General features: G+C 40.1%; 1 long non-coding RNA gene across 2 annotated transcripts in view; it reads right to left on the bottom strand.

Moving 5' to 3' along the window:
- Positions 1 to 4,442: 4,442 nt before the first annotated feature.
- LOC144365626 (uncharacterized) overlaps positions 4,443 to 11,181 on the bottom strand; it is a 136,376-nt gene continuing 129,637 nt past the window's right edge. Inside the window, exon 3 of one of the 2 annotated variants that reach the window (XR_013424296.1) lies at positions 4,443 to 5,845. This is a non-coding gene — a long non-coding RNA (uncharacterized LOC144365626). Of the gene's footprint in view, positions 5,846 to 10,332; positions 11,052 to 11,181 lie in introns of those variants that run through there. The other variant, XR_013424306.1, reaches the window with a different exon arrangement.

Here is an 11,181-nt window from a genome sequence, read left to right as displayed (position 1 = left end):
CTGGGTGTGGACCATTGGAAAGGCAATTTGACAGGCATGTTAGGATGAGTTTTTCAGAGTACAGACTCTTAGCCAAATGGCTCTCCGCTCCATGGCAGAAAAGCTGCTATTGGACATGCTAGGAAGACTTGTCTGCTTGAGCCGTGGTTGCATATCTTAGGTCTGGTAGGTCGCTGTGGCTGTGATATCAGGAATCTGCAGGGGTTGCAGCCAGGCTGACCTCGGAGAGGAGCTTGTTACTATCAGGGCTATGCAAAGTCCACTGTGCTATCCTGCCTGCATTGCTCCTGAGCCCACTGGAAAAGAACAGGCTGACCACAGAAGGAGGATGGCGTATTCGCAGAGCAACTCATACAAGCCTTCCTCAAAGGTTTCTCAAACCCTCTCCCCTAAGGGGCTTCTATTAAAAAACTCATATCTGGAAACTGTGAAGAAACAGCTGCGGGAGACAGCAGCAAATATGTTAAACAACCTGGACGTTCCCTTCCCTGACGCTCTCCCCTGGAGCCCTCCATCCTGTGGCTCCTGTGAGGCTGTGGGTGGAAGGGAAGGGGAAATGGCTTCCTCTACTCATGCCAAAGGCCCTCTTGTTTTCCGGCTCTTTTCTCACTCCTGCACTTCTTCAACCCTAAACCTGGGTCCTCAACTGCCTCCTTCCTTTCTTTCCCACAGTCTCCTCCATATGCTCTCTTGGCTTCAGCTTCCTCAGTTCACGCCAATCAGCTGACATTTCCATATTCATTTTCTGTCACCCAGAGGAAGTTTTCAAAGTGACTTCCCCTTCCAGCAGAGGTGTCTCTCTGCACTCATTTTTTTTTTTGTCATCTTGTTTGTTCAACCAAATTGCCTGTTTTTATTACCCCATCAAACACAATGAGAAAATCAAGTGGCAAGCACTTCATTCTCTGTGAATAAAAGAGTGGATTCTAGTGCATTCATTGTCCTTAATGGCCTGGGGTCTGACAGCGCCCCTCCAGCACTTTTGTCTTCATTGATTTGATTCCACACTGGCTTTTCTATTCAATTTTCCAGTGGACCCTAGATCCACTGAAAGACTCACTGATCTTTTAAAAAAATTTTCCTCATCAGCTATTTTCCGTTCAAGTACACTGCAAATTGATGTTTTCACAGATGACTGCCATTAAAATGATTAAATATTGAACATGTATTTTTGTTCAGTCGGCTGTAAATAGAGAGCCTTATACTGAGTCTTTCAATATGTCTTTTGAACACATTGAATTATGTCATTTGGACGGTTAGTTTGATAAGGACAAGGCTTTTATATTTGTTCTCTATTTTTGACCTAAAGTATATCTGAAAATATCTACATCAAGAAATTTTATCAAGTCTCTCTTATTACCTGAGTTTCAGCTTTTAATGCACTGCTAACCTTGACTTAAAGTCCAGTGGGGGACTCAACTGTCATGTATATCTAAAAAGGAAAAAAAAAGATGAAAAGAAAAAGTCCTGTGGGGAAAAATATTTCTTTCTTTAATGGTTTGTTTTCCTTGTATAGACTTTTGCAAAACCTGCTGTCTTTTTAGGTGGAGAATTATGACAACTTTTCATGATCAATTTACCTCTTGTTGCAAAAATGATCTTTCATGTATATATTGCTAACAGGTTTCTTAGAGATGTTAAAGCTGAGTCCATTTGGTATCTATTTAGCTTCTGATGGACATCTTAGTTGCTTCCAATTTGGGGAATTGTCTATAAAGCTTCTCTAAGTGTTCATATGCAAGCTTTCGTGTAGACTGTTTTCCACTTAATTTGGGTAAATCCCAAGGAGTGCGATTACCGCATAATATAGTGAGTCTATGTTCATTTTTGTAAGGAACTGCCAAACAGTCTTCCATTTGCATTGTACCATGCAAATGGTCCATTTGCTGTACCACTTTGCATTCCTACTAGCAGTAATGAGAGCTGTGGTGCTCCATGCCTCACTGAACTTGGTGTTCTTCAAAGGAGAGGAAAATTACATAGGCCAGAAGCTTGGAAAGGATGAGAATTTTCCAGGTGCAGTAGCACACATCTGTAATTCCAGGGACTCAGGAGGCTGAAACAGGAGGATCCCAAGTTCAAGGCCAGCCTGGGCAACTTAATGAGACCCTGTCTCAAAATTTAAAAAGGGGCTGGGGATCTAACTCAATGGTAGAGTTAGATCTATCATAAAATAAAACCCCTGAGTTTTATTCCTAGTACCTTAAAAAGAGAGAAAGAAAAATAGAAAGAAAGAAAGAAAAAGGACAAGCATTAGAAAAGAAACAAAGTAAAACATAACATTTTCTTTTTATTTTTCTTTATTTAATAGATAATTATTCCCAAATAATAATTGGTTGATAATATTATGTGAATAGATGGAATAAATGATAGTAATGTGACAAGAGATATGTGAAAGGAATTACGAATACATGGTGAAAAGGTACCTGAACTCTCTGTGACGTGGCGTAGTGTATTTCAATGCAGACTTTGCTGCTAACATTCACTACAAGCTCCAGAGAAACCATAAGTTTTTATTTTTTAGAAAGTAATATGTTCATATGTTAAGAGAAGAAAGAAAAATGGAAGTTACATTTTACAAGACAATACTTTGCATGTTATCAAATTGACAGTTTGTAAGCAGAAATACATTTCTGGTTGATCATATTTAAAAGAATATGTATATGTATGTGTGTGTGTATATATATATACACATACATACATACTTGGTGAGGTTTACACTTAAAAAATATAGAATATTTAGTCAAAGAGGTCAACATACATCTTCAAAATGTCACAACTAACAAGCAACTCGGTAGAACGAGGTAGGTCTCATGATCTTTCCACTCCAGTAATAACTTTTAATAATTCATAGTGTCTTCAGTCTTAAGCAGTTTGTACCTATCTGATATATTTCATGAATATATACATATATTCATTTCAGACTGAAAAAATTTTTAGTAAAAGATGTATAAAATATAAGAGCATATTATGAGGAAAAATGGGAAGAAAGCATTCAGAGGAGGTAGATAATGCTGCTAATCAGGCAGCCATGATGTTCTCCATTTCAGTGAGAGATGAGCCCATCTGTCAAGAATGAGGATGTAGGGGAGGGTGGGATGGGTCCAATTAGGGGACAAAGAGTTTTCCACCACTGAACCCGCTTGAGGGAAACCATATCTCTATCCATATATTTTTTTTTAAGAGAGAGAGAGAATTTTTTAATATTTATTTTTTAGTTTTTTCGGTGGACACACATCTTCATTTTATTTTTATGTGGTGCTGAGGATTAAACCCAGCACCATGCGCATGCCAGGCGAGAGCGCTACCGCTTGAGCCACATCCCCAGCGCCCATATAGTTTTTTTTTTTGAAAGAAATATTAAGAGAGAAAATGGAAGTTGTATTTTACCAAAAAACCTCAGCACATTATCAGATTGACAGTTTGTAACAGAAATACATTTTCTTGTTGACTCCACAAAGCAAGAAGAGGAAACTAGTTCTGAGTTCTAAGGTGGCAGTTAGACTGAAACATGAGGCTGAGATACCTGGACAGGTGTGTTACAGACATGCCCTGTAGACAATAGGTTTGGATCCCCATGGAGAGAGCAGGAGGTTGGGAAGCAGGGTGAATAGCCATGTTAAGTCTAAAAAATGGTGAATTAGGCAAAAAGAATTGGAGGAGGTTGGAACATGGATCGAGGACAACCCAATCGCCTTTGGATGTTGGTGTATGGCAGTTTCTTCGTGCATCAAGTTTTGTCAAAAGGTACATTCCAGAGTGACTCTGGAGTGACAGATGGTGAAGTGAAAGAAGAGGCTCACAAAGTACCTCTGAGAGGAGTGAGGACATGGATTTCTTTGTAATGAACAGTGGTAGAAACTATATCCACTTTTATGGTTATTTCTTTGCTCAATGTAAAATAGTTAACAAGGCTCACCTCGACTGCGTTCATGAGACACACCACAACGCTTTCCCACTGGCATTTGGTCTCAGGATAAAAAACACTGAAACCTCAGATAGCAAAAAGTAAAGAACAAAATTTGGATTTTAATAGCTACTCAAAATCATAAAGCACATTAAGGGAGAATTCAGGAGAATCTAGCCTTCTTATTTGACAGTGGGGAATTCAAGAAAGGCCGGATCTTTAGGACAAGGTCCTTGGCTGTGTCCACCCTGCTGGGAAGGAAAGCTTGTCCTACCATGGCTGTCCATCACTGCTGGTGATCAAATCTGAAATGTTGAAATTGATGAGAGATAGGTGATAAGAAAAAGGAACAAACACAGTCAGTAAAAATTATCTACTGGATGCCTTGAAAAAGCTTGACCTTCTAGAAATAAGTGTATTGATACCAACGACTAATTGTCATGCCTGCTCTTTTTTTAAAGTGGCATGCCAATATAAAACCCAGAAACGCTGTGCTTGGTGGGGTCGCCACAACCAAAAACCACAGACTGCGTGGTTTAAGCAACAGAAATTTATTTCTCACAGTCCTGGAGGCTGGGAGTCCATGACAGGGTGCCGCATGGTTGGTTTCTCCTGAGGTCTCTCTCCTAGGTGTGCAGAGGCTGCTTCTCCCTTGTCCTCACGTGGCCCGTTCTGTGTGTGTGGCCTTGCTGGTGTCTCTCTGTGTGTCCCAATCTCTTCTTATAAGGACACCAGTCAGATTAGATTATGGCTCAGCTACATGACCTCATTTTGACCTAGATCACCTCTTAAAAGATCCAATCTCCAGATGCAGTTTTATCCTTAGGTGCTAGGGGTTAGGACTTGAACTGGTGAATTTTGGAGTGGCACAGTTCAGCCCGTAACAAGTACATGTAATGATATTTCTGGGGCACGTAAGGAGCAATTACTTCCAAATAGGGAAATTTGGGGAGGAAGTTACACTTTTTTATTCCTCCAAATCTAAATAGACATGGCCATAAGATTGTGGGGATGATGTCTGAATGGATTCCTGAAGGACTGGCAATGGTCTTTTCACTGACTGTCAACAAATACTTAGCGTTTATTGAATGTCAGGCCCTGCTCTGGGGATGAAGAGGCAAAGAAGACAGAGAAGCTCTCTGTTTTAATCTTTATTCCAGGGGTGATTACGTTCATAAAGAAACCAACAAAGAAAGTAATTCAGTAATGATAACTACCACTTTGATGGAAATAACATAATCAGATATTGCTAGGCAGGGAAGTCTCTTTCGTTTTATTTTTGAATTTAATTATTAGCACATACTGGCTGAATAAATTCATAGGTTCCATTGTGACATCTCCATACATGTCTGTAAGATTCTGTGATTGTGTCTACTCGCCCTACGGCTCTGTTCTCTACTTCCCTACCTCCCCCAGGTTCTCACTCTCTTCCTTAACAATTCTTCAGCTTTCATGCCATCTTTTTAAAGAAAAATTTGTTATTATTTAAAAATTTATGGGCTGGGGATGTGGCTCAAGTGGTAGTGCGCTCGCCTGGCATGCACGGGGCGCTGGGTTCGATCCTCAGCACCACATAAAAAATAAAGATTTGTGTCCACTGAAAACTAAAAATAAATATTAAAAAATTCTCTCTCTCTCTAAAAAATTTATTATTATTATTTTTATGGGACACTTCTTTAGATGAGGGGTTTGAGGAGGTGACATCTGAACTAAAAGCCAACTAAAGAGAAAGGTTGAGGTCTCAGGCCTGCTGACTGGGTGGTGCACCCAGGAGCAGAAGACCTGGAGGCAGGGATGTACGTAGCATGTTCCAGGGATGACAAGATCACTTGGCTGGAGGAGGGAGCAGGAGGGGTAACCGTGGGTGACTGGGAGAGAGGTAAGCAGAGCTTAGGTGGCAAATGGTCCTGTAGGTCATGTGAGGATGCTGGCTTCATTCTGGGTAAAATAGAAACACAATGAGGTATGAGCAGAGAATGTGACCCATCCGAAATCATTTTGGCATTTATGGAAATGCTCTATATCTATTTGTCCATTACAGCAGCCATAGCCACATGTAGCTCCTGAGTGTACAAAATGTGCTAGTGCCACCACAGAGCTCCTTTTCAATATAAATTTGCTATTTTAATTTAAATGGCCACATGTGGCTCCTGAACAGTATTGGGCATTGCCTCTCACTGGGCCTCTCTGGCTTTTGGGTGGAAATTAGGTTGGGGCAGGGAGTCCAGCAGGAGGTGCTGCATCTTCACATGGAGAAGTCCGGCTTGGATGAGAGCATCTGCAGTGGAGGGGCCCGGAAATGGGTGGATGCAGAATATATTTTGGAGGTGGAGTTGATGGACTTGATGATTTTGAAGAGGCCAAGGAAGAGGAGGAAGAGAGGAGTTGCCAAATGAAGGCAGAGGGATTGGGTAGGCATCTCAGGCAGGGGGCAGGGGCAGCGTGGTGAGAACTGACGGCACAGCAGCAGGCTGTTCAGAGACTCCATGGGGTTCTCACTCCTTGTCTGTAAAAGTCATGTGTGGAATTGCAGGAAACAAGGCAGGCTGTGAAGAGAGCCACTTGGAAAGACCTGTGGTTTGGTTTCCAGTGCAATCAATGTGGAGGTCCTTAAAGGTTGGGCTAGAAAAAATATGCAGTTGTGTTTGTGTTTTGCATCTCTAAAGCACCACTGTGCAGAATGGACCCAAGGAGGGGAAATAGGAGGGAAAGAGGCTGTTGGGGAAGCTGCTGTCACCACGAGAGCCCTGTGATGAGCATCTTCATGCACAGCTCCTTGGGCATGGCTCTGAGAGGTTTCTGGTGGGATCTGTATGAAGGAGTGCGATTTCTGGTTTGCAGGGTGGTATGATAGTTAGTTTTGTGTGTCAGCTTTTCAATGTGTCCAGATGTTTGATAAAACATTATCCTGGATGTTTTTGTGAAGATGCTTTCTGGATAAGATGAACTTTTAAATTGGTAGTCATTGAGTAAAGCAGATCACCATCCACAATGGGGGTGGACCTCATGTACCTCACCAAGGGCCCTAACCAAATAAAGACAGACCTCTTCTGAGAGAGAAGGAATTCTGCTAGCAGACAGCCCACTGGCCTCCTGGATCACATTGTGAACTTCTATCCTCCATCATTGTGTGAACCGGATATTTAAGATTTCTTCATCTCTCTTTCTCCAACCTGTGGTTTCGGTTTCTCTGGAGAACTCTGATGGCATACAGGTGGCACACACTTATTTTTGCTCTCAGAATGACTGATCCACATTACACCAGCTATTTCCAGAGTCGTGGCATCTCCACACCCCATCACCCTGGGCATCATCCAGCTTTCCGGTTGTTGCTAGGCTGTTGGCGATGAAGACTAGCTTATTCTTCTTTGAAATCGCATTTCTTTAATAACCAATATGATTAAGGCTTCTCCACCCAGCATTGCCACTTCGTAACTGTTGCCTGTCCCCTCTTTCCCACTCTTGCATTTTGCTGAATTGCCAGAGCTCATCTTTTCATTATCTCTTGTTGATTTTAGGTATTATGGATACAGACCAATCTGTCTTCTCTCTGTTACCTTTGCCCAGGGCGACCTTCAGTGATACAATTTCTCCATATTGGTGTGAAAAATGAATGAAACTTTAGCCAACGAGTTATGATTTTGTGTCACAGGTTAAAGATATCCTACCTTCCTTCTGTTAATTTTATAATTTTTCCTTTCAACTTTAGGTCTTTAATCCGTCTAGAGTCCTCATTTGTATGTTTTAGACAAGATTCCGTTTTACTTTGAGCCATAGGGTAAACCAGTTCCTTTAAAACAATCCTCTTTCATTTTTTTCTCCTAATTACTTTCATCATCGTTCTCTCTCTCAGTCCTCTATTCTGTTTTTACCTGTGCTGATAATGCATCTTGAAAAAATCACAGTTTTTGTGTAGTATGTATTCATATATGATAAAGAAAGCCCTTCCTCCATAATTTTTTTTCTGTTTAGGTTTTCCTGGAAAAACACAATAATTCTTCCATATTTATTGTGGCACGAGTTTATATTGAGTTTCATAAAACATATCCTAAAATTTTGATTGAAATTGTAGTTATATTATGGATTAATTTGGGAAGAATTGACTTTAAAAAAATCTCAAATTATCTTATTCTAGAACATTAAATGTTTGTCCCTTTACTCAGATCATCATGGCTTTATATTTTAGAGAACATTAAAAGGTTTTTCTTGAGTATTTTCCAAAGCCAAAGTTTTTTGATAATCTGATAGATATTTCCAACAATAATATTAAAACATTTTTGGAAAAAATAATTATTTCTGTAAGTAGATTTTTTTATAAAAGATCATTGATTTTTCTTAGTGGATCTTTTATCTGATGATCTATAATTTTCAAAGAATCAGATGGTTCTATCTTCCTTTCCAATGTGTAGATCTTTTCTTCATTTCTTTTTTTTTTGTTATGGTCATGAAGAAAGTGTTATTTTAAGTATGGTGGAAGCCCTCAGCATAATAATAATATATTTTTTTTATTCCTGATCTTAAAGACATTGATGCATTAAAATTTCTCTATGAGGAATAACTTTGTAGGGCTGGGGATGTACCTCAGGGGTAGAGATTTGCCTAGTAAGTGTAAGTCCCTAGGTTCAATCCCAGCACTGCAGAAAACAAACAAACAAACAAAGGATAACTTTGTAAGCAGATGTGGTGATGCTGTAATTCCTTCTACTTCAGAGGCTAGGGCAGGAGAATCACAGGTTTGAGGTCAGACTGGAAAACTTAGGGAGAGCTTATCTCAAAAATAAGATAAAAAGGGTTGGGAGTATAGCTCAGTGGTAGAGCACTTGCCTAGCATGTAAGAGGCCCTCATACTGCAAAAAAACAAACTTTATTTTGTAGATGTTTTGAATGTAACTTTTACCAAGTAGATCCATAATGGTGTACCCAGCTATGCTGTGATAAAAACCAACCAATCAACTAACCAACCAACCAATAAATAAACAATGTTCAAACACTAGTGGCTAGTCACAGCAAACTCATCCTCTGTGGAATGAGAAACACTCGAGGGCAATTGTCCTGTAAGTGGTGACAGCTTGGAATGTTGGGTCATGCCGTGTCAAGAAAGCTCTGCTCTGTTGAGAGGGGACAAGAGTGACCACAGATCTGTGCAGAGCCTTCCGCTCCTTCTGCATGTACAGGACAAGTAATGCTTCCCTTGCAGACCACTGGCTACAGTCGGTCACATGGTGCTGCTTGGTAACTCCAGGGCTGAGATGTCAGTCCCCTGCACATCTGTGAGAAGTTTCCTGTTTTCACCAGTTGGGGCCCAACAGTAGCAATGTTCAATACCAAGTGAAGAAACAATCCATCAGTCCCTAGTTTTAACTCAGAAATATGTGTTGACATTCACCAAAATGCTTTTCTGCCTATAATATGATTTTCAGCTCTAGTCTATTGATGTGGTAATTACCTTCTTCGCTTCTCTGATGCTTATTATTCCTGGGACAAAGTCTGTCTTATCATTTTGTGCTGTTTATATGCTATTGGACATATTAACTTACGCTTCCTTCAGTTGGGATGTTTTCATACACGTTCATACTTAAAAAGAATCTATTTTTTTCCTTCTTTGGTTTTAGACTCAAGATTATCTTAACTTTCACTTTTTTCATTTTCTAGACCAATTTGAATGAAGGAGAATTTAATTAACTCTTCCCTGAGAATCATGTAAAATCATCTGGACAGGATTTTTTTCCCTAGGGATTTGTTCATTTCAACTAGGTTTTCAAATTTATAGTTTTACACAATTCTTGGAAAAATTACTGCATTTCATTCCTGTATTTTTATTTTCATTTTCTTTTTTCTATCCTTGACATTTTTTGTTTGAGGTTTATTTAACTTACTAAATCACTTGAAAGATACAGGATGTAGGAACCTACCTTCAACTCTCTAGCCCCCAAATCACTCTCTTACACACAGTTGAGGCAGCCTTAAGTACCCCCAAAGTTCCTGAATCCACAGCTTCCTCTCTATTATGATTTGGTTATGAAATTCCCCCCTCCAAAACTTGTGTGTTATTTAATGTTGTAATGTTTAGAGGTGCAATGGTCTTAGGTTATAAAATGTGTAGCCTAATCAGTGAATTAATCCATTTGATGGATTAATAATTTGAAAGAATTACTCTACTGTGGAGTAACTTTAGCTTGTGGAGCATGGATGGAGAAAGTAGGCCTCTGGGAGCTACTGTCTAGATTTCTAATCTAGACACAGCTACTTGATAGTCACAGTAGAACTTTTGGAGATTATAACTTGTCCCCCTGACTCTGCTCTATCTCCTTGCTTCCCAGCTGCTTTGAGCTTTTCTCCACCATGCCCATCCACCATGATGTCCTGCCTCCCCCCGAGGCCCAGCAATGGAGTCAGTCAGACAGGAACTGAGAACTCTGAAACTGTGAGCCCCAAATAAACTTTTTATTATGGTTTAGATATTAGGTGTCCCCCAAAAGCTCATGTATGAAACAATGCAAGAAAGTTTAGATGTGAAACGATTGGGCTGTGAGAATTTTAACCTAATCAGTGTGTTAATTCCTAATAGGATTAACTGGATGGTAACCGTAGGCAGGTAGGGTATGTCTGGAGGAGATGGGTCCCTACAAATGTGCCTTTGGGGTATATATTTTGTCTTTGTTGAGAGGAGCCCTTTCTGCTTCCTGGTGCCATGTCCTGAATTGTTTCCCGACAACATACCATTTTGCCATGATGCTTTGCCTTACCTCAGGCCCCAGGAATGGAGTTGGCCCTCTTTAGACTGAGATCTCTGAGACCATGATCCCTCAAATAAACTTTCCCTCCTATAAAACTGTCAGGTCTCTTGGACATAATAGCAAAAAAAAACCTGACTGAAATACTTTCCCTCCTCTAAGTTGTTATCCTCAGGTATCAGTCATGAGACAAAAGATGACTAACATACTCTCAATTCTCTGGTTGGTTTTTGTGGGATGTCAGTAGCCAAAGTTGAGTTGCCATCTTTAGAGAAGTTGGAGACCAAGAATTCTTTGTATGCTGAAGCCTTCTTTCATATGAAGCAGAAGATTTCTAATCTAGACACAGCTACTTGATAGTCACAGAAGAACTTTAGAAAAGACATTTCTTTATGCCCCAATGTTCACATCTGCAAAACCAGGAAGAAGAACTTCATTAGACGATAGTTACAGACTCTCTCAGTTAAAAATATATTTACAGCTGAATTCATGTGATGGTTTGAGTTCAGCAAGCATTCAGTCTTCTGTCTGTCTCATTTA

The sequence above is a fragment of the Ictidomys tridecemlineatus genome, chromosome 1 (genome assembly GCF_052094955.1).
Source record: "Ictidomys tridecemlineatus isolate mIctTri1 chromosome 1, mIctTri1.hap1, whole genome shotgun sequence".
Classification (NCBI taxonomy): domain Eukaryota; kingdom Metazoa; phylum Chordata; class Mammalia; order Rodentia; family Sciuridae; genus Ictidomys; species Ictidomys tridecemlineatus.
This window is presented reverse-complemented; position numbering and strand designations above follow the sequence as displayed.